At 35.8% G+C, this 24,394-nt stretch overlaps 1 protein-coding gene and 1 long non-coding RNA gene across 8 annotated transcripts in view; one reads left to right on the top strand and one right to left on the bottom strand.

Moving 5' to 3' along the window:
• LOC123527482 (tumor protein 63) overlaps window positions 1–24,394 on the top strand; it is a 57,880-nt gene that overhangs the window by 6,821 nt on the left and 26,665 nt on the right. Inside the window, exon 1 of one of the 3 annotated variants that reach the window (XM_045306961.2) lies at window positions 2,271–2,405. The exons of 1 other annotated variant lie outside the window; for it this stretch is intronic. The gene's annotated coding sequence lies outside the window, so the exon portion shown is untranslated. Of the gene's footprint in view, window positions 1–2,270; window positions 2,406–12,690; window positions 12,898–24,394 lie in introns of those variants that run through there. One more of the 3 variants, XM_045306962.2, reaches the window with a different exon arrangement.
• The window catches only part of LOC123527483 (uncharacterized), a 64,612-nt gene that overhangs the window by 36,817 nt on the left and 3,401 nt on the right, over window positions 1–24,394 (bottom strand). For 2 of the 5 annotated variants that reach the window (XR_008367091.1, XR_008367093.1), the window contains exons 2-4: window positions 20,957–21,011; window positions 18,815–18,998; window positions 14,206–14,390 (exon numbers count right to left, since the gene is read on the bottom strand). This is a non-coding gene — a long non-coding RNA (uncharacterized LOC123527483). Of the gene's footprint in view, window positions 1–4,481; window positions 4,619–14,205; window positions 14,391–18,814; window positions 18,999–20,956; window positions 21,012–24,394 lie in introns of those variants that run through there. The other 3 variants (XR_008367092.1, XR_008367094.1, XR_008367095.1) reach the window with 3 other exon arrangements.

Here is a 24,394-nt window from a genome sequence, read left to right as displayed (position 1 = left end):
GGGTGATGTAGAGATTTATCCTTAGAGTATCAGACTTACTATGGAAGTCATGGATAGTGCTAAGATTTACCACTGGAGTTTCAGAATCACAATCCCAGTCATGGGTTGTGTAGAGAATACTGCTAGAGTATCACTTACAACCAAAAAATCATGGATGGTGTACAGATTTACTACTAAAGTACCAGACTCAAACCCCGGAAGTATTACTCACAATCAGGAGGTCATGGGTGAAGTTGGGGAGATTCACTGCTAGAGTATTACTCACAATCAGGGGGTCATGGGTGAAGTTGGGGAGATTCACTGCTAGAGTATTACTCACAATCAGGAGGTCATGGGTGAAGTTGGGGAGATTCACTGCTAGAGTGTTACTCACAATCAGGAGGTCATGGGTGAAGTTGGGGAGATTCACTGCTAGAGTATTACTCACAATCAGGAGGTCATGGGTGAAGTAGAGATCACTGCTAGAGTATTACTCATGACCAGGTGGTCATGGGTGAAATAGAGATTCACTGCTAGAGTATTACTCACAGCCAGGAGGTCATGGGTAAAATAGAGATCACTGCTAGAGTATTACTCACAGCCAGGAGGTCATGGGTAAAATAGAGATCACTGCTAGAGTATTACTCAAACCAGAGGTCATGGGTAAAATAGAGATCACTACTAGAGTATTACTCACAGCCAGGAGGTCATGGATGAAGTAGAGATCACTGCTAGAGTATTACTCACAACCAGAAGGTCATGGACTCAAAACTGGGAGTTCATAGAATGTTGTACAGATTTACAACTAGTTCATCAGATTCACAGTGGTAATCCAGATTTACAGCTAGTGTATCGGACTTTCAACCCGGAGCTATTCAAATCCCACAAGGATAGTAATTTCACTGCAGTAACCATAGGTCTTGAATGCTCCAAAACAGCAAGCTTGTTTTCTCTTTGTTTTCAGTTGATATTCTCCAAGCAAAGCAGAAAGAAACTTTCTGGTTTTACTAATTATCAGTACAAAACTGCAACAAAGAATCATCAAGCTTTAAATAAATGTGAAAAAAAGTGTTCAACAAATGATAAACACTGAGCTCATTTCAGTCAGTTTGTTTGTTTGTTTTGGGTTTAACGCCGTTTTTCAACAGTATTTCAGTCATGTAACAGCGGGCAGTTAACCTAACCAGTGGTCCTGGATTCTGTACCAGTACCTGTTCTCCGCAAGTAACTGCCAACTTCCCCACATGAATCAGAGGTGGAGGACTAATGATTTCAGACACAATGTTGTTTATCAAATAGTCACGGAGAACATACGCCCCGCCTGAGGATCAAACTCACGACCCCGGGATCCGTAGACCAACGCTCTACCTACTGAGCTAAGCGGGCGGGCTCATTTCAGTCAGATTATTCTTAATAAGCTCATTTTAATCAGCTAACTCTTGAGCTTGTTTCAGTCAGTTAAAAGGTGGAAATTCTCACTAGTAGGGGTTCAGTGTCATTAAACCAGGACTGTTGTGTTTTCAACACCTTAATAACCCATGGCCTTTGAACTGACTGAGTATATTGTTTTTTTTTTGTTTTTTTTATGTGGTTTAAACCTCGCACCTCATATGGTGACTTTCCAGCTTTAATGGTGGAGGAAGACCCAAGATGTCCCTACGTGCACTATTTCATCATGAGACAGCACCTGGGTAGAACCACCGACCTTCCATAAGCCAGCTGGATAGCTTCCTCACATGATAAATTCAACACCAGACTGAGGCTCGAACCCACATCCTTGCTTTTAACTTGCATATCCAGTACTTTTTTAACTTGTGTCTTTTGAGTTGAGTATCTGGTAACTTAACGGGTATTAGGAAACAGATTTTGAGTTGAGTATCTGAGCCATTGCTTTTAAATGCTCCGTATGCCACCCCCCCCCCCCCCCCTCCCTTCAATGCTAAGAACAATTAAAATAATTTCCAATTCAATAAACAAACCAGCTGTCTTCAAGCCCTTCATGAGAACCAATTGAAATCTGTCCTACAGGTATGAAACCATTAAACTTGACCTTGTCACCAAATTACTGCCAAATATCACTTTACTGTCTTCAACAAAGATTTAATACATGCCCTTAATCTTGAACCAATTAATTTTATCACAGACCTTTTATACAAAAAAGTCATTATTTTTGCATGAAATATGGCAATGAATTATAGCAACGAATAAATAAATAAGTACGCTATACTATATATTCACCTATTCAAGTTTATCATTCTTTATTCATAATAGCGGCTTGAAAAAGAATTATTGAAGGACTCAAACGGTATAAATATTTAAACGATTTTGAACAGGTTGTTCAATACTTCATCAATAACTGTACTGAAAGGTTGTAGTACTTTTCATTCATTCCATGCATTTCAACATCGACACATTCTCCTATCATGGTAAGTCTGTATTTTTAATCAATTTTTAAGCACAAATTTAACTATTTTCTTCATAGATTTTGCAGAGTTCTGCAACTTTGTTGTATTGCGTTTTAAATGATTGGGGAGTGTAGAGAAAATAATACCCACCTTACACTAATAGAAATTGGAAGACTAATCATGTAGTTTTTTTTCAATATTCAGTGAAATTTATATTGTACCACTAGTCAGCTTTAGAGCTGAAGAGTGATGGGGGTGTGGAATTGGGTGTTTGCTTGTGTTAAAAAAAATGAGAGGGGGTGAATGTAGGTTACCAGGGGGTGGGATGTAGAAGTTTAGTGCAATATCAGTGTTACAAGTTAGTGTGATTTTAATCTTTTAAATTTTATTTTTTTCATTTAATTGTTCAGCCTGTCTTTGTGACAGGTCAAGTGAACCAGCATACATGATAGTATTCTTGTCAGATTTATATATCTAAGGATGTTGAATGATTATTTAACCTTTACCCTGCTAAATTTCTAAAATCGACTTGTCCATCATAAAATTTGGGCAGTACCACTGTAACCATTCAAAAGGGGTGTTCACTAAAAATTTACTGACTGAATAGCGAACAGTGCAGGTCATGATAAATCTGCACGGATGTGCTGGCTGATCTTGGTCTGCACTGGTCACACAGGCAAAAGGTTCCGGTTACTGCTATGTAATAAAAACTGAGAAGGATTCTGTATCTACTGAGCTCAAATACAGTAATTTCTTATCTAAATTACAACCAGTGGTCAAGTGGTTAGGGTGTTGGCCGCTCAACCGCCGTGTCGTGGGTTTTAGCCCCACTGAGGTAATGACCGTGATTTCTCATATGACACCAGGACTGGGTTCAAATAGGCTGAAAGCTTTCATCACAATCAAGGTAAAATAAATTATAGAATGTATACTAATTAAACTAATGCAGATTACTAAGAAACTTCATGTTGAAGATAAACACTTGGTTTAACAGTTTTTTTGTAAATGTATTATTCTTTGGATTTAAAAAGTAGCCATACTAAATGAATGTAGGCTAAAGCCCTGCCCCACTTTGCTCAATTTTGCTAGGATGAACTAAATTAAAATGTTTGTTAAATAAAAGCTGAAAAATTTAGAGAATGTTAACCTATACCGAAAAATAACCATTTCTATGGTGATTATTTTATTCAATTCTTACACACAATGAATTGAAAATTAGGATAATTTTGAAGAAAATCAAATGGGATATTTTCCACCTGGACAAATTGTCCACTGAGATCTGCATTAAGTATGAAATCTCAACCTCTTTTAAGTACTATCCAGAAGCCTTCAATATTTTTTTGCATTTAATTCAACAAAGCCTAACCCAAGGGCACAGAAAAGCTTTTTTACAAATATAGTGTATCCCATCTATGTCTCCAAGTATGTGTACACAAAGATTTTATTTGTTTTGGGAATTTCTTACCAAATTTGAATTTTTCTAAAGTCTTTATCAGTAGAAATCTACTGTTTAAACAAAAACTTTAACTCGGCTGAGTAACCCCTTTAGAGTTGAATAGGTCTATCACTTCCAAGTGTTATCTTCAAATATAAAATATGTAAATATTGATCTATGTTTGAAAATGGGGCTATCATGGGGGTATTGTCCTGTCTGATCATTTAATTTTGTTGATTTTGTGACTTATTGTGAGAAAGCAAAAATATTTACAAAAAACGTTTTTCCTATTTTATCTAAACACAACATTTTGCAAAGATGTTTTGCCAGTTTCAGATAAACACAACATTTTTGCAACATTATCTCTTGTATAAAGTGTAATCAATGGAAAGTTAAAAAAACAAGGACAGTAACCCTGACAGAATCTTCTCCATTTTTCTAAGAGTAACACTTTCTTATGTTTTTTATTGTCATGATATTAATTTTTGTCCACAATGTTTAATATGTAACATTTAGACATTTTTTGCGGAGAATAACTATGCTGTGTACTCCTCGAATATTTTCTGTAGGGTATTATACCTCTCCTTCGTTTCTTTCAAAGCAACCCTACTGAGATTTTCTCTCCTGATTCCTCTGCTTTAAATTGTCTGCCATGTACATACCTTGAGATCTCTTTATTTCTTCCAATATGTCCAAGGAACCCTTCTGTATTTTGTGCTTAGAATGAATTTTACTCTCCTGAATTCTCAGCAGTTCTCTGCTGTGAACAAACCTTTCCTAATTTCTTCACAGGAACCATGTGGATTATCCTGAGAACGTCAATGTCCCACCCAAATTCATGGCTGAAAATTGTCTATGGTGTACATGCACACCTCTCTTAAATTTCTCTCAGGATATTGTTTCTTAAAACTGGATTATCTGCTGTTAATTGAATGTTTCAATCCCCTAATTCTCTGTTGCTGTGAATTTTCCAAGGTGTACATGTCTCCTTATGTTCCAGATAAGAATCATTTATTAAAATCTTCCAAAATTTGAAACCTTTCAAACTTCCTGCAGGCAGAGAGACCAGTCTGTAAACGCCAGCATCTGATTGGTCCTCTCTGAGCATAAATTTGAAATTGACCAATGGCAAGGTTTGCATTTCTGGGACTGGGCTCAACTTCATGCTGCATGAACTGGAAGTCCTGAAAATAGATATATACATTTATCTTTATCTGGATTAAACTGGTAAACAAACAAGATTTTCATGAGTTTGCTGTGAAAATTCCTTTTTTTTTTTTTGCTTCATAAAATAGTAATCAAGGTAAATTACACATTTAATAATTCTGATTTAGGTTTTACAGGTATATTCAATACAATTTATAGAATGGGCAAGAAAAAAAGAAGTAAATATATGCCACCTTTTAATGTTGCCTTGACCTTTGAGTGAGATTCAAGTCTACAATTTCTAGTACTGGCAAATGTTTGTGCCAATGCTAGATATATTCATACATAAGAAAATTGTTAAAGCCGTACCAACTTAGACCTTGAAGTGTGACCTTGACCTTTTAGCTATGGGTCTAGGTCTAGAAATTCAACACATTGTCTACATAATGGTTAACGTTTAACCCAAGGGGTTCAAATATCTGTTCATTCATAAAAATGTTACAAACAAGAGAAAATAAAAACAAACAAAAAAAACCAAGTAAAATCTTTGACCTCTAAGTGTGACCTTGAACTTTACATAAGGCTATGGGTCTTGAGTGTGACTTGTTAACAACTTCTTATGGTGAATGTTTTTGCCAATTTTCTTTTTTTAATAGCATGATGCATGCATAAAATTAAAGTTCAAGAATTGACAAAAAGGATTACCTTAAATCTTTGACCTAGACAGTATACCACCTAAACCTTCAAGCTAGGGGTCTGGATCTTTACACATAACATGTTGATTTGTTATGGTGGTCACTGGTGTCAAGTTATTTCAAAATCTTACTCTATAGTTTAGTTTTGAAGTCAGCGATGTTTTTGTATTTTCAATAGTGGATCAGTCTGCTAATTAGGTACCGGTAATGTTATTCAGAATGACAGTGGTTCACACCAGTAAATAAGACAATGTAAAATTAATCATGCTGAATTCGCTGATCTACAGACTAGTGTATAAATTGAACTCTCAAACATAAAAATCAAACTATATACAACAATTATAAAGGCCAGATATGATTTGGCGCAAATACAAACATGGAATACACAAGCACACCATTGCAAGTCTTATTAATTTGCTAGCCGACACAAAAATATAGGTTGCCTATTTATAATAGGTGGGGGCATTATATTTTAAGAAATTTATTGTAGTATCTTTAAATAGTTATAATGACAAATCTTGCAGAAATTCTGTTTTTCAGGCAAAAATGTTGAAAGTTTAAAATGAAGGTCTCAGCAAACTGTAATTTCAAAAATTTGTAATGAAGTCACTGACAGTTATATCGATCTATCTGAAATTATGACGCCTACATGACTGTATTGTTAAACAACAAAAAAATTCTTTGTCTTTTATAAATGCCATATTTTCTGTACCAGTCTTTCAAATGTTTTAATTATCAGAATAATTATTACTGTACAGTCATCAAAGTAGCTGTGAAATAATAATGACCAATTGACCTATTTTTCTGCCATTAGAATATTATATTGTAACATTTGACAATTTCAATGAAAAAAATATTTTTATGACATTTACAGTTTTTAAAATTTAAATTGGCTGTGTGGGTAAAAAATTCTTTTGTTTTGTGACAAAGAACCAAACCACAATTTTATTTTTTTTTTTTTCAGTAATTTATGCACAACATTTCTTTGAGGCAAATTTTGTAATAATTTAAAAACAAACATTATCAAAGTCAAACACTGTTAAATATTAGGGCTGGGACGATTTCAAAATTTTGAAACCGGTTAATCATTTGTTTGAAATCGAATCAAATCGGTTAATCGGCGGGCATATTGAAAATGCTGTTTTCTTTCCTGACCACTGTAACTTATTATCAACGTACTTTCAGTAGCTGACTTCATTAGAAACTTACTGACTTTATCGTTTGCAAGCAGTGTGACAATTAATAAGTCATATTTTGGTGTACTTTATTCTAAATGTAACACGACATGCAAATCCGAGACTTTTGATGATGTTCAGTTGATGCGTTTTAGCTGAAATATACTGCCGGTCTATGTGCTGGTCAAAGAAACATATGAATATAAAGTACGACTCATGATGTTTATTGTTTGAGAGCGATTACTGGTTTTGCAAAATTGAAACCAGTTTCACCCAGTAATCGAATCGGATCCGATTAACCGAATAATCGTCCCAGTCCTATTAAATATCACATTTTCATTTTTTTTAGTTTGAAACATTTTTGATACATCGCAATTTTGTGAACATTTATAAGATTTCTCACTTATATGGAAGTATAACACTGTCCCCCATGTAGATTACCAGATGATTGTATTTACTTGATCTTTTTCTGTCATGATGTTCCTTTAGTATTTGAGCCTGACAGTAACTAGAGCTATCACTAAAGGTGATGAATGTACCCCCGTATGCACTGACAAAGTACACTGCAATTTGACGCACGCAAGATTGCATAATTATGTGGACTGTATGTATATAGACTGTATGTATACAGTATAGTATCAAAAAAACAAAGTCCCATAACTATGCAGAATATTTATCTAAAAGAACGTAACATGCACCATGCACAACTAGGGTTGGTACTGACTTGTGTGAAGTTTCATTAAATTGTGTGCACGAGTTCGGAAGATTAGGCGCGCACAAGATTGCATATGCAGACTGTATGTACGAGGGTTGTCCCAGAAAATCGCAAACTTTTTTGATCATTTCAAAAGTAAACGATTAAATTTATTTTATCGGATGTTATTTCATTGTATACCCTACAGGTCTATAGAGTTTAAAATTAAATATCTGTCATATTACTTGAGTTTTTCTTAAATAATGGACGGCAGTCACCAGTGCTAGTCGGCGCATGCTCAGTTTCCCCACTATATAAAAAAAGAAACAGCTTCATTTAAAATTCATGTAGCTTATCCAATATACATTCCACAGGCTTAAAATTTATATCATCGTTAACAGCAAAATGTGATGTGTAATTATTTTGTGTTTCAAATCTTTGACATCACTTTTGCTAAAATAGTGACGAAATTAAAGATCGCATGCCATTTCAGGAATGGCGGCATCAGATAATTTCGTTCCACAGAAAGTATTACAGTTTTATGTTGACCTCTCTTTGAATCACTCGCCTAACCTTCCTTAAAACATTTGTGTCACGTAGCTTACATTTGCCAAACTTCTAGAATTTTCCATTTCTCGTTTTGTTTGTGAAGGAGTCACACCGCGATCTACACAATATTTTACACATTATCTGACATCGCCATTTCTAAAATGGTTTGCGATCATCACTTTCAAAATTACGTCACTATTTTAACATTAGTGATGTTAAAGACTTAAAATGCAAAATAATCACGCACCAGACATTGCCATTAACGACAATATAAATTTTAAGTCTGTGAGATGTATACTGGTAAGTTACATGAATTAAAAAGGAAGCCATATCTTTTTGTAGTAGGAAAATTGAGCGTGCCCCGACTAGCACTGATTGCCGTCCATTAGTTAAGAAATACTCAAATAATATGACAGATATTTAATTTTAAACACTATAGTCCTGTAGAGTATACAACGAAATAACATCAGTTAAAATAATTATTTGATGCGTCGCTTATTTTTGAAATAATAAAAAAAGTTCGTAATTTTCTGGGACAAACCTCGTACATAGTATGTTAACAAGAAACAAAGTCCCATAACTCTGCAATTTTTGTCGTTGAAAGAACCTAACATGCCCCATGCACAACTACTGTTGTTACTGATCACTTGTGTGAAGTTTCATTAACTTGTGTCAAGGGGATGAGGAGAGATGGTGCGCACAAGATTGTGTCTATGTATATAGTATAGTTACAAAAAACAAAGTCCCGTTACTCTGCAAATTTTTTTTCTGAAAGAACCTAACATGCCCCATGCACAACTACTTTTGTTACTGATCACTGTGTGAAGTTTCATTAAATTGTGTCAAGGGAATGAGGAGAGATGGTGTGCACAAGATTGTGTCTATGTATATAGTATAGTAACAAAAAACGAAGTCCCGTAACTCTGCAATTTTTTTTTCTGAAAGAACCTAGCATGCCCCATGCACAACTACTGTTGTTACTGATCACTTGTGTGAAGTTTCATTAAATTGTGTCAAGGGGATGAGGAGAGATTGTGCGCACAAGATTGTGTCTACGGACAGACAGACGGATGGACAGACAGACAGACAACCTGAAACCAGTATACCCCCCTCCTTACAACTTTGTTGTCAAGGGGTACAATAAACGTAAATGTTGTTGTTGTTGTTGTATAATGCATGGAAAATTGATAAAACCTGTTTTTTATGCCCCCGAAGGGAGGCATATTAGTTTTCAACTGTCCATCCGTTAGTTAGTTCGTTCGTTAGCCACAACGTTAACTTTTTGCATGAAGGCACTTTACTCGCGAACCACTACACCCAGGTCCTTCAAACTTCACATGCTGATGCTGATAGTACTTTTTAAGTACACCACCCCTACTGACCTTGGGGTCACCAGGTCAAAGGTCAAGGTCACAGGGGCAAACGTTAACTTTTTGCATGAAGGCATTTTACTCGCGAACCACTGCACCCAGGACCTTCAAACTTCACATGCTGATAGTACTTATTGAGTACACCAACCCCACTGACTTTGGGGTCACCAGGTCAAAGGTCAAAGTCACAGGGGCCAACGTTAACTTTTTGCATGAAGGCACTTTACTCGCGAACCACTGCACCCAAGACCTTCAAACTTTACATGCTGATAGTACTTTATGAGTACACCAACCCTACTGACCTTGGGGTCACCAGGTCAAAGGTCAAGGTCACAGGGGACAACGTTAACTTTTTGCATGAAGGCACTTTACTCGCGGACCACTTCACCCAGGACCTTCAAACTTCACATGCTGATAGTACTTATAGTACTTATTGAGCACACCACCCCTACTGACTTTGGGGTCACCAGGTCAAAGGTCAAGGTGCTGCGGGGGCATTTGTCACCATTAGTGACAGCTCTTGTTTTAAGTAATTTAAGTGATGCAGATTATTGAAAACATCAATAGCTGAGGGTTCAACTATCTGCTATAGTTACCATATCTCAATTTCACCATTGATACATACCATGTTGCAATCCATTGATAGTTTGATCTATAATGATACCTTTAACATTGATATAACAATAAAGGGATTCCTAAACCCATCAAAAGTTTTTTTTTCCCTTCCAACTGCAGCAGGGAAGCCATCTCTTCCAACAGTGGCAGTGAAGTCTTTCTCTTCCAGCTGCAGCAGTGAAGCCTTTCTCTTCCAGTTAAAGCCAGGACTGCAACCAGGATTAGCCTTAGCCTTCCAAAAGTGGCAGGGAAGCCTTAACTTAGAACAGGGGTAGGGAAGTCTATCTCTTCCAACTTCAGCAGAGAAGCCTCACCATTCCAAAAGTGGCAGGGCGTCCTTTCTCTTCCAACAACAGCAAGGATGTCTTATCATTCCAAAAGCGGCAGGGAAGTCTTTCTCTTCCAGCTGCAGCCATGAATGCAGCCGGGAAGACTTAGCCTTCCAAAAGCGGCATGGAAGCCTAATTTACTTAAAACAGGGGCAGGGAAGTCTTTCTCATCTAGCTGCAGCAGAGAAGCCTCACTATTCCAAAAGTGGCTGGGAAGCCTTTCTCTTCCAACAACTGCAGGGATGTCTTATCATTCCAAAAGCGGCAAGGAAGCCTTTCTCTTCCAAAAGTGATAGGGAAGCCTTTCTCTTCCAACAAAGGCAGGGAAGTCTTTCTCTTCCAGCTGCAGCAGGGAAGTTTTACCGTTCCAACAGCAGCCTGAAAAGCCTTCACTCTTCCAACAGTGGCAGCTAGGGAAGCCTAATCAATACTTCATTTGATATTTACTTAACAACTGACTTCCTGGCTTTTTAACTGTCACTTCAGTCAATATTGACAAACATAATTAATAAACTGGCAGAAAAATATGTCAAACTGGTACAACAATAGCTTCAGTTTAAAACAAATACTCAACTGATTTTGGATGGTTTCAGTGGAAAAAAATGGAAATCAAATCTGCAGTCTGGTTTTGTACTGAATAATGTTAATTTGTATAATAATGTCCAAGTGTACATGGTATTTTACATATATTTAGTAAGACTGTTCTAGTAAGAATAGACAAATTAAATATTTAGGAACTTCTTTCATTTAAGGTCAATTAAAGTACAGACTTGTTTATATCTACCCATGAGTCGTCAATGCATAACAGTTGCAGAAATAGATTTAAGGTTTAGCCGTATATCACAAAACAACAGATTTTTTTAGTAAATAAACAGCATCTTTACACACAACTTATCTGTCCAATACATGCTTTACTATTCTGTCCCACAGAGTTGGATACTAAAATTATTGAAAATGAGTTGTCCCCCTGTAAATAAGAATGCCATTTGTAAAGAAATAAATGTAAACAAATGTCAAAAACGATGTTTTACCTACTTATGTAAAATTTAAACACTCGCACGATGTTGCAAATGCACCAAAACGAAGACATGTAACAGCTTTTCAAAAATGGTGAGTTTTTAAAGCCGCTGAACTGTCCAGAAGTGTGACCCCTTCATGCAGTCCCTTTCCGGAATTCAATACATGTAAGTGTAAATTGACAATGGTTTTGTAAAATAATATAAATTTTTATATTCTGTTAAATTTTCATGTAAAACAATGTTTTCTTTCTATGATTTGATGACGTTTGAACTTTTTTCTCCGAAACATGGACCTACTGTGAAATCATTAAATTTCGTGGGCATGAAATTTCGTGGTTTTTGGTCAAAACGGTAATTTCGTGGGGATATGAATTCGTGGATTTCAAAGTTTTGAACATAAATGAATGGGAATTTAACTTGTTCATTGAGATTAAATTTCATGAATTGACTCCACCACGAAATCCACGAAAATTAATCCCCCACGAATATTAATGATTTTACAGTATACCTTAAAATATTGTCAACCAAATCAGGCAAAACTGAACCCAAATAATTAGATCTAGATCAGTATGTACTGTGAATAAAAAAACACAAATAAGCCACGCCATGAGAAAACCAACATAGTGTATTTGTTACCAGCATAGATCCAGACCAGCCTGTGCATCGGTGCAGTCTGGTCAGGATCCATGTTGTTCGCTTTCAAAGCCTATTGCAATTAGAGAAACAGTAAGCAAACAGCATGGATCGATCCTGACAAGACTGAGCGGATGCCCAGACTGGTCTGGATCCATGCTTGTCGCAAAGCTACTATGTTAGTATGTTGGTTTTCTCATGGCGGGGCTCAAATGAGTAAGCAACACTGGGAAACACAGCACTGATTTTATCTGACCTTACAGTTCCATAATTATGATAAAAGAAATTACTACATCTCTAATTTTGGCCAAATGAAAAAAAACAACAAAAAAAAACCAACAAAAAACTGAAAATTGTGATTTTAACGAAATGATCAATGATATATTATGACACACCTCAATTTGCAAACACCTTTTTACCCCAATAAAACAACATGCTGTGGGAATTTTGAAACCACACTATATTTAACTCAATAAAAGCATTATCATTTTCCAAATACCTTATCATATTTGAGTTTCACTATGTTTACTTTGCATACACACAAGACCTGCAATGTCAATAGACGCACTGGGGTTGAGTGAACACAAATACGGATTATCGTAGCCTACATTCTCAGAGGGGACGCTAAAGCCCCTATTCAACTCGGATTTGCTCAAACACCATATCTGGCCAGAAGCTTTATTCAATACACTAGTATATACAGAATTATAAATCAGCCGTCTACTTGTTTAATGTAAGATTGACAGTCTTTTGAAAAAATCAAATTGTGCAAGAAAGGACAAACTTGACCACAGATGACTTTATAAGAGAAAAGAACTTCAACCTAATAAAGACAAATCTTCCAAAATGGAAGGTAAGCCTTTTTTATCTTCATGTGTGCTATAATGAAGAGCTAATATCTTAATATATGATTTTTAGGGTTTTTTTAGCTCAGATAAAACATACTACAGTACTTTTTGAAGTAACTGTTATTTGAATTTTCGTTTACTGTGAGATAATTTCCCATGCAAGGTATTTTGTGGTTTTGGGCCCAAAGGGCACTTTCGTTGCCAATGGGTTAAAATTATGGATTTGTGGATTTCAACTTTTCAAGATAAATGCATGGAAATATATTTTGTTTCATTGGGATTTGAATTAATGGATTGACACAACCTCAAAATCCATGAAAGTAGTCCCCAATGAATATAAATGATTTCTCAGTATTGTTATTCTTTTTGTTTCTTACTTGAACTTGCGTATTATCTAATCTTGGAGTGAATAACTTTAAAGTGTGCTCCAAAGCAAAACTATTACAAAGAGTTTACCTATTACTGTACTAGAAAATAGTCATGCAAAAAGCCAAGTCCTGAAAATTTTAATGATTCTGAAGCCTAGGGTTCTGATGCCCCTCTTCACCATCCCCTCCCCCGCCCCCCCTCCCCCCAAAAAAAAAAAATCAGTATTTCGAGTAGCTTTTATATGAAAAATATATCTTTCGTTGTCACATTCATGTTTGAAGCCTTAGCATCTATACTACTCTTCTGTCTAGCTTGTTGCCATAGGCAGTCTAATTTTCTGTTGAAAACGCAGCTTTTCTGATATTAACGTCTTTATTTTATATTCACTTATACCAAAAGAAGTACAAATTGTAAACTTAAGATATTCTGCAGACTTAAAAGACACCTCATCTGCATAAGAAGAACCAGTACAATGACTGTGCTATTTCTGACATAGTTGTACAATTAGTGTATACCATAATCCTTCTTAGTGGAGGGAGCATTAAATTAGCTGCATAAAGATAGATTTGGCGATGTACCAATTCAAATACAGATCTTAACCTCTGTACAACAGTTAGATACATGCTTCCATATGCCAATGTTCATAGTTGGTCAAGGCCAAGCCAAAAACTCACAAAAGGACTCAGTCATGGACAGGCAGAAATTTTGACCCCAGATACCAAATCATAAATTCACAAGGTTGCCCTTGTACTCAATCAAAAAAATAAAATTCACAAGACTTCTATATTTGTCATTGTTGTAGTGGGCGGGGTGTGGAGCGTAACCCCCACCCGTGGGTACAATTGCCCTACTTAGTACATTTTGGGGCATGAGATTTCCTTGGAGTACTTTTAAATATTACTGAGACCGACAAAAAGTGCATTGACTTGTTTGATATTTTTTACCTCTGAGCTTTCTTTGTTCTGTTTCCTAGTCTTAGACTGTTGACGCAAGCATTGTTAACTGTCACTGCGGATGTGTCAGTTCCATATTCTGTGAAAAAAGTCGAGACAGATTCTGTTACTATCAGGACCTGTAGCAGTTAGAAAGAAGACCTTTTTCCAATTTCAGTTTCATTTTCTGTTACAGCCTGAAACAAATGAAATTAAAAATCTTAAAGAATGTAACTTATAGTTGAATGGGAAAACAACATAAAAGTATTTAACCAAGTAGAGCTGGTTTTGAGAAAAACGCATGTCTCCCACAGCTGTTTAATCATCTAAAATTTTAATAGTAAGTCAGTCTTTAAATATACCATCAAAGAGTAAAAAGGCTGATTTTGGGTAATTCAAGGGCCATAATTTTGAAGTGCCTGGGCTGAATTGGCTAGTTATCGAACTCGGCCGAGGACTTATGGTCAAACACATTTTGTTAAAGTTTTTGGTGAAGATCAGATGAGAAATGTTTGACTTAGAGTGCAGACAATAGTAAAAAGGCCTATTTTCCATAATTCAAGGGCCATAACTCCGAAGTGTCTTGGCTGATTTGGCTAGTTATCGAACTCGGCCGAGGACTTATGGTCAAACACATTTTGTTAAAGTTTGGTGAAGACCAGTTGAGAAATGTGCAACTTAGAATGTAGACAAGATTCGTGACAAACACATATACACACAGACTGGAGTAAATCAATATGTCTCCCACACCACTGTGTGGTGGGACACATAATTATGAGGAGACTAAAAATTTATCCTGGTCCCACTGGCTCAGTGGATAGGCAACATGTTATGAGCAATTTAGTGAGTTTGATCCCCAGGCTAGGCATATTTTCTCCTAGAAAATTTGATGGAATGTCTCTGACGTTTGACCTTCTCTAACTCTAAGGGACCATGTGGGAAAGTTCTCAGCTACTTGTGTAGAATAATTCAGTAGAAGTACAGAATGACTTTTACAAACGACTTCTTTTTACACCCATTTTTCTGCAGTGTCACAATTCAAACATTAATTCAAATGCCATCATGTTGCCCTCATAAATGTGTCAGAATCATCTCATTTCTAAAGCATGAAAACGATGAGATATGGTATTTTCCTAATCAAAGCACGTTTTAATGATTTCATTCTATAATTTTTGATGTACTTTTTTTTCACATCTACGTTCAAATTATACGTTTTCATTCATGGTTACAGCACTGGACTGTAAGATTTCATCATTAAATTGGCTTTCATTGTTATATCAAGTTTCGCAGGTTCACTTTCCCATTCTATCATAAACAAACCCTAATCACTTAAAACTACTGTTTGCATTGGCTTGAAAATACTTCATATAAGGTTATGCAGTACCATGGGTCATAAAATCTTGACTTATCCGAAATGGGATAAGTTTGTGTAAATAAGAAAATAAAAAACCTATTTTTCTACATTAAGTTGCAACCATTTTCCACCAACATGTCAGGTTACTGAAAGGGGTGTGTGTTTGTGTACGGGTTTTAAACGTCTTTTTTCAACAATTTTTCAGTCATATAAACGACAGTGTCTACTTGTAGCAGTGAGCACAATGCCCAACTTTATAGTGCTGCCTCACTGGAATATCACGCTGTAGACACGTGACATGATATCCCACCCAGTCACATTATACTGACACCGGGCTGACCAGTCCTAACACTATCCCCTTAATGCTGAGCGCCAAGCGAGGAAGCTGGTAGTACCATTTTTTAATGTCTTTGGTATGACTCGGGCCTGGATCGAACCCACGACCTCCCGCACTCGAAGCGGACGCTCTACCACCAGGCTACTGAAGTGGTTCAGGTTACTGAAAGATGGTCAATCTTTGACAAAATTCACCCCGTTTATATCCAAATTTTAAAACTTAATGATTATCACTTTACAAGCTGTAACAGTAATTCTTTCATTCATGTTAATCTTTTCTTTTAATTTAGGGTATTTATTCCACAAAATCCAACGGGGAATTCTGCCTGCCTTAGTCAAATGGAGCAGGTGGGGGATTCTTTCTACCTTTGTCAAATAAAACGGTGGTAGGTGTGGGAAATATTAAATTAAAATGGCTTGATAACAAGGGTGGTGAATACTGTGATCTTACTGACATTCAGGTGGGACAAAGTTTTGTGGTTTTCATGGTTGCCTATGTCCAAGAAATTAACCCTTAGCCTGCTGGCCGGCACATCAGAGCAGTCTGATCATGGTCTACATTAAATGTTCACTATTTAATAAGTAAATTTTCAGTGAATACCCCTTTGAATAACAAGTGGTACTGCCCAAATTGAATGATGGACCAGTCCATTTTAGAAATTAAGCTGGGTTAAGGTTAAATCCCAACAAATGAATATATAATTCCTATTAATTTTATCTTCAATAATTATTGTGGACCTCCAAAAATCCATATCTCCAGGAAATACCAGCTTCTGGCTAAAACCACAAACATTCCTGTCCAAAAATTAATGAAAATTAAGTATATAACAAAATCAATCTGTTTTATAGTTGTATTTCATTACCATCAAAATACAAAACATTACTACTGCCTCAAAAATATATAGTTTCTATGAGGTATGAATAAATATAGATTTTCTTTGTTACTCTTCTTTCAAAGACCATCCTATATGTCTAGTATCCATTTCAGGACAATTGTCATGCAATCAATTCAATATTAAGCAATGTTTGACTCCTTTATGTTCTAATCCATACAAGAAAACAAGAGGGCCATGAAGGCCCTGTATCGCTCACCTGACCTATTGACCTAAAGATCATCAAGATAACATTCTGACCAGTATCAAGTTGTTCATAAATGTGGCTCTACATGTTAACTACTTTTCTTTTAAATTGACCCGTGACCTAGTTTTTGACCCAACATGACCCAGATTTGAACTTGACCTAAAGATCATCAAGTTTACATTCTAAGTTTCATGAAGTACAGTCATAAATGTGGCCTCTAGAGTGTTAACAAGCTTTTCCTTTGATATTGCCCCCATGACCTAATTCTTGACTCAACATGACCAGATTCCAAACCTGACCTAAAGATCATCAAGTTTAATATCTGCTTAATTTTATGAAGATACAGTCATAAATGTGGCCTCTACAGTGTTAACAAGCTTTCCTTTGATTTAACCTAGTGACCAGTTTTTGACCGAAGCTGACCAGTTTAAATTTGACCTAAAGAGCATCAAGTTAAACATCTGACAAGTTTCTTTAAGATATGGTCTAAATGTGGCCTCTACAGGTGTTAACTACTTTTCCTTTGATTTGACCAGGTGACCTAGTTTTTAATCCTACATGACCCAATTCAAACTGGCCTTAAGATCATCAATATTAACATTCTGACCAAGTTCATGAAGATATAGTCATAATGCGGCTCTACAGTGTTAACAAGCTTTTCCTTTGATTTGACCTGGTGACCTAGTTTTTGACCCCAGTGACCCAATATCGAACTCACCAAGATTTTATGGAGGGTAACATTCTGACCAAGTTTCATTAAGAATGGGCCAAAAATTTGACCTCTAGAGTTGTTAACAAGCTTTTCCTTTGATTTGACCTGTGACTATTTTTGACCCCAGATGACCGAAATCGAACTCGTCCAAGACTTTATGGAGGGTAAACATTCTGGCCAATTTCATTAAGATTGGTCAAATTGTGACCTCTAGAGTGTTAAAAGCTTTTCCTTTGATTTGACCTGGTGACCTAGTTTTGACCAGATGACCCAATATCGAACTCGTCCAAGTTTTTATGGAGGGTAACATTCTGACCAAGTTTCATTAAGATTGGCCAAAAATGTGACCTCTAGAGTGTTACAGTCAAAATTGTTCGACGGTACGGTCGACGACGGACGACACGACCGAACGGAGACCCGGACACAGAGTGATCACTAAAGCTCACCTTTGACACTTCGTGCTCAGTCAAGCTAAAAATTGTTACTGGTACCAATTGCTAGAGGTGGTAGTCATATTTCTTAGAAAAAGGAAATTTACCTCTCCCCAAGGGAGATAATTTCTACGAAATGTACCCCAGGGAGCATATATCTTAAAAAATAATCCCCCACTCCCCACAACCTTAAAAATTGTGTTGACCTGAACTTGGTCAACAAAATGTCTGTTCTGTGTAGGTTTCATTTGGCAGGCGTAGTGAATTTAAGCAGCTTCCTGTCATACTGGCACTGGTTTTTCCAAGGAAGCGTTCTCTACAAAAGTTCAAATAATTATAATGCTCCTTCAAAATTAAGCTTAAGTAGTTTTCCCCATTCTCCAGTAGCCTCGATGAAACTTGTGGTTTGCTGCAGATCCTCAATGCCTCCATACAGTTTCTGGTGGATTGAGGTATCTATCGGCCAAGTCACAGCTCGCTCCTGGTCATTTTAGAATTCTCATATATGCCCTGTGGCACAGTGCTAGAGATAATGGACCCATAATGAATATAAGCAACTTGCGTGCGATTTTGTATTCTCCATAACCGACTTTGGCATTCTCAATCTCACTGCTGGATCGAGCTAAAGCAACCAAAGACTGCCGAAGCCACATCGGGAGATTGCTTAATGTCACGTAAAATTGCGGAATATTTTTACAGGTCCATTACCTTAAAATGAAAATATACTGGTAACCTCTATGCTGCAAGTGTTTTGTCAAAGTTCTACTCAACATCACTAAGTGGTAACGTATGCAAGCAAAAGATTGCGGACAATTGTTGTTTCTATGCAGGCATTACTCTCTGACCTTCATGCTCAAGTAGCTGTCATGTCAGAAACACTTCAAACCTTTCCCTGCAAACAAACCTGTATGTAACTATAAATAGAAGTGAAGAGATTTAATGACTTTCTCAGAAAATGCCACAAAACATAAAATGACTTATAATGCATTCTGGATACATTCGTTTGAATACTGTCTGTCCCTGCTCATTAACTGCAGTTTTGTCATGATTGACTGACAAAAGATTACCCACAATGTATTTTCCAAACAACTCCTAATTATAGACCTGATTAAATTTTAATATTTCAACAGAAATTCAAATTTTGTCATTTTTGTAACACTAAATCTTAACAAAATCAAGGAGTGGATTTTTTACTTTGCTCCTTTCATCAAATCCTAAATACAGCAGTTGTTTTGTTTTTCAAGAGGATACTGGGGACTGGAGGGTTTTGTCTCATATTTATTCTTTATTTATTATTAGGACATAATTTTTCATACAGGAAGTTCCTTAAAATTTATTCTGATGACATTTTGAAATCAATAATGTAGAAGAAAAAGCTTCTTAAAATTCAATTTCCAAAATATAATGTAATCAATTTAGAATTATGCTTTTCTTTATAAATAAGGAAAAAAATGCAAATGAGCTATCTACTCTATTCAGTTGAAATAATTTATGTCATGGAGGTATCGGTAATCAAGTAACCATTTACGCAAGTAATAAACGATTTTGCGTCTTTTATGCAAATTCGAAACGTACAAAGAAGCTTAAATTTCAAAACTATTTCAAAATATAATCAGCTGATTGAGAAATTTGGTCTCTTAAAGGATCATATTAAGACACAAATATTACCATGACTTTTGAACAGATAAAGGAATATTTTCGTATAGATAGCGTCTCGATATATTTGTATTCAAACTTTATGGACCATAGCAATATACCGTTACTTTGCACTATTCCACAAAAATAAGACCTAATCTTTATTACCGCATTGCCATAGCAACAATATATACAAAACAGATTAAATTTTAACATGCTATGATGATTTTGATAAAATAAGCGTTACTTACATGTATTCAAAACTAACGAAAGTCTTGCATTCTTTTTTAATTAATGGTTTTTCAGTTTACATGTAAAAAAAACATAAATTATCAAAACTGTCAACAGAAAACACACAAACATATCATATCATAGAGCTGTCATAAAACAGAGTTTCTATTTTTATAAATATAATTATACCCATCAAAAACAATTCTAATTTTATGCACGTGATCAGAAAAAAAACAACATTTTTTTTTATTGTTTATCAATTTGTCACATTTTTTAAACTCTGTTTGTCTCATGCCATAATGTTTTTGACTTCAGACTTCAAGTTATCTTGGCCTTTAGTTAACCCTTAGCCTGCTGGCGGCAGATGATCCTGCCTTTGCGACCAGTGCAGACCAAGATCAGCCTGCACATCCGTGCAGTCTGATCATGGTCTGCACTGTTCGCTATTCAGTCAGTAAATTTTCAGTGAAAACCCCTTTGAGTAATGAGTGGCACTGTCCAAATTGAAAGATGGACCGGTCCATTATAGAAATATAGGAGGTTAAGGGTTAATGTGACCAAAGGTAAAATTCTGCAGTAGTAATATAAGATGGGGAAAAAAGTTGGCCATATTTAGCTGGTGTAATAGTCTCATAGGAAACTAGTACTTGCATGGTAAAACTACCAGTCAGCATAATATTATGGTTTGAAAAGTTGGAACAGTTACTGAGCTTCAAGATTAACATACATCGATACATATATCTTGATGTCATCTGACCATGACCATTATCAGCATGTTAGTGTTTTGTTGTTTAACCTTTAGCCTGCTAAATTAACTCAATGGACTGGTCCAAATTTCAATTTATCATTCGATGGGGCATTCACTGGAAATTTTCTGACTGAACAGTACAGATGAACATGCAGACTGATCTTGGTCTGCACTGGTCGCAGAGGCAGAATCACTTGCCGCCAGCAGGCTAAAGGTCAATTGCTCTAATTACTTACGATTACTCATCATTTACATCATTGATGTCTGCATGCTAACTCTTTTTTTCATCAGCTGAAAAAATACAGATCTTTCCATCAGTTCATACACTCAATTTAATAGATTTCTGAGAAAATATTTACACTTCTGCAGTGTGTTTTCAAAATATTGTAAACATAACTATGAAAACTCATTTCCTATAGACTCTGTTGTACTTCTAAACATCTAAATGCAAAATGTACACAAGTGTATTTAACCTTCTACTTCAAAACTCAATAACCAAACATTTTATTACTGAAATTCTTAAGCTGTTTACACAATCACTATGGATACGCTAGCAACACTAAACAAGGTATATATTTCTTATCCGTAATGGTGTTATTAAATTTCAAAATTTGAAATGAATGGCTATTGACATTGGTCGGTATTCTAATTTCTGAAGCGTAGCATTACATACGCAATTTTGAATAAATAACGGCATTTTTTTCTTCAAATTCTCAATAGGTTTCTAAGGTATTATAAAAATTTAATGAATAAGTATAATATTACTTAAATGTGATTAATTGTTTGAAAACCAAAAGCAACCGAAGTAACGGGAATCGTAAATTATTGGGATCACTTCACAAGAGGTTATCAAATGTCGATAAAAGCAACGTTTTTGCATAATTTGCATCGCATTTAATACTTTAGTATAAGACGCTATAATGTCGGGACTCCTGTAGATAAGTTAAATACAACAAATTTGAAATTACTTTATTCAATTTAATCACCTGCATTTTGAACTGTTTGACTTTCAGTGTTAATAATCTCAAAGTCAGTTTTTCAATTTTAACATATGATTGTATTAAATTACTGCATTATTTTTCCTTCCAAAACAAAATAATTTGCCCACTAGTACAATGTATTACATTCACCTTTCATAATAGCTGTTCCCTAGTCTCAAATAAGACACTAATGTCAAAGTAATAACGCCAAAATAAGCGATTGTGCAAAACTCTAAAAACTTTTGGTAACAGAAATTTTGTTTGATCACTATAGGCCACTTTTCCGCCACAATTTAGCATACTTTATTTAGTTTAGTCAACTGAAAAATGAGCCGCGCCATGAGAAAACCAACATAGTGGCTTTGCGACCAGCATGGATCAAGACCAGCCTGCGCATCCGCGCAGTCTGGTCAGGATCCATGCTGTTCACTAACATTATCTCTAATTCAAATAGGTTTTGAAAGCAAACAGCATGGATCCTGACCAGATGCCAGGCCATTATGTTGGTTGTCCCATGGCACAGCTCAAATTGTTTTTAGACTGCAGAAGGTACCAGTATTAGCTGCTCTCTACAAGTACCTGACAACTTAACCACATGACTTAAAGATGGAAGGTTATTGATTTCAGGCATACTGCATAATCTTCTAAGTCAGAACGTCACAGAGAACAAAATTATTAACCCTTATACACTGCTAAATTTCTATAATGATCTTGTCTATCTTCCCATTTGGACAGTATATAAACTTTTAAAAGGAGTGCTAATACCAAAACGATACTGACTGAATAGCGAACAGTGCAGATCATCATCAGACTGCATGAATGTGCAGGCTGATCATGATCTACACTGGTCGCAAAGGCAGAACCAATCGTGTCAATTATGATAAGGGTTTATGCCATGTTCAAGGACTGAGCCTGCAACTATTAACTGGTAGTCGTGTGTTACGTCCCACTTTTCAAACAAACTCAGCAGACATAATAAAAAATAAATTGTTTGTAACTATTTGTCTGTTATACTATATCCCGAAATGAAGATTTAGTGCACTAATAATTTGTCATATAGATTATCTTCTATATACACGCTCGGCAAACTTTAACAATTACAGTAGCAAAAACTTATTGATTAACGATCAGGGTCAAAAGCCAATCAATTTTGTATATCAAATTTCTAACACTTGTGTATTTATTATCAATTAACATCTTGGCATGACATCAGAATTAGTTTAAATTGTAGTCAAATAAGGCTACGGTAATATCATGCAATCAAAGATCAATAAAAAGCCATTTTGTCTCTCGTACACTTCATTAACTTTTACACAAAAAGAATTTTAATAGTGTATATCTTTCTATCTGATCCTTCATTTTTGCGATAACATACAGGTTGCAGAGCAAATAAAAGTATGAAAATTAATAATTTAAAACACAATATAATGCTGTTTCATTTTCATCGGGGACTAAATCTTCCAGCTTTATTCTATATTGAACTGCTCTTATTAATTATACATTATGCACAAACTTCATTCGCCTTTGCCTGAAGGTGATTCCATCAACATTAAACGGACTTTTGCGAAAAAGCATAAAAATGAAATGGATTCAATAATGTTAAGAAGTTAATAATTGAATCATGGAATGTTTCTCTCAAAAAATGTTGTTTTCTTGGGAGAAAATCTGACTCCTTCGTTACAAGTTAAGCGGATAGCACGACTTGCACCTCTTCAGTCTATATACAAATACTAGTATATACAGTGAAACACTGGTCACTCAAGCTCACAAAGTTTATGATAATAGGGTTCAAGCAATCCAATCATAGATCAGGGGTGAGAATCAATTCTCCTTAAAGGGCGTTTAACTGTATCTCTTAATCAGGGGCAAAAATCAATGTTACAGCAAGCAGAATTTTACTGTACTTTATAATCAGGGGCAATAATCCAGGTTCCATAAAGAAAGTTTCACTGGGACAAAAATGAATGCTCATATAAGGGAGTTTCACTATGTTACGGTACACACCCTGGTACCGGCGCTCCCAAGTACAGGTGGCACTCACACATACAGCGCTCGATAAGCGATTTTGGAGGAGCGGTGGTGTAAGTATTTCTTATTGTATCTCCGGTAATTCAAAACTTTTTGTAAAACGAAAGATATCTGCGCCCTGGTGAATAATTGATGACTATGTTCTGTGAGTGTCACAACATTTCATCTTGAAATAAACAAACTACGGCGAGTTAAACGTGATCGTTTGACTCAAAAATGTCAAATGTCAAAAAAAAACACGTAAAATACTCAGTAAATACACCAAATGTATTCATTTTTGATACAGTATCGTATAGTCATATCTTCCTACAATAACCAGTTCCAATTCCAAGACTTAATTTGTTATATTTAAAGAATTACTCGTGTTTAAAGATGGTAAGGGGTTTCAAAACGGCACTCACATGGCACAGGTGTGTATTTTTTGACGCTCACCAAGTACAGCTAGAGAAAGGTCTTCAGAAATGTGGAGAAATCGTCAGCTCTAAGGCAACTACAACGGAAAAGAGATGAATCGGACTGGTTAGTTATGTGTGGTAGAGATAACACCACCAAGAACAGTCTGATGTTGGATTAAACAGTAGTTAATGGAACTAGTCATCACGTCTCATGTCTGCTATTAAATCGGAATGACTCACATCAATTCATGAGAGAGCCAAACAAGAACTC

Source organism: Mercenaria mercenaria, chromosome 14 (assembly GCF_021730395.1).
Source record: "Mercenaria mercenaria strain notata chromosome 14, MADL_Memer_1, whole genome shotgun sequence".
NCBI classification, from domain to species: domain Eukaryota; kingdom Metazoa; phylum Mollusca; class Bivalvia; order Venerida; family Veneridae; genus Mercenaria; species Mercenaria mercenaria.
The sequence above is the reverse complement of the archived record's forward strand: the minus strand, read 5'-3'. Positions and strand labels throughout refer to the sequence as shown.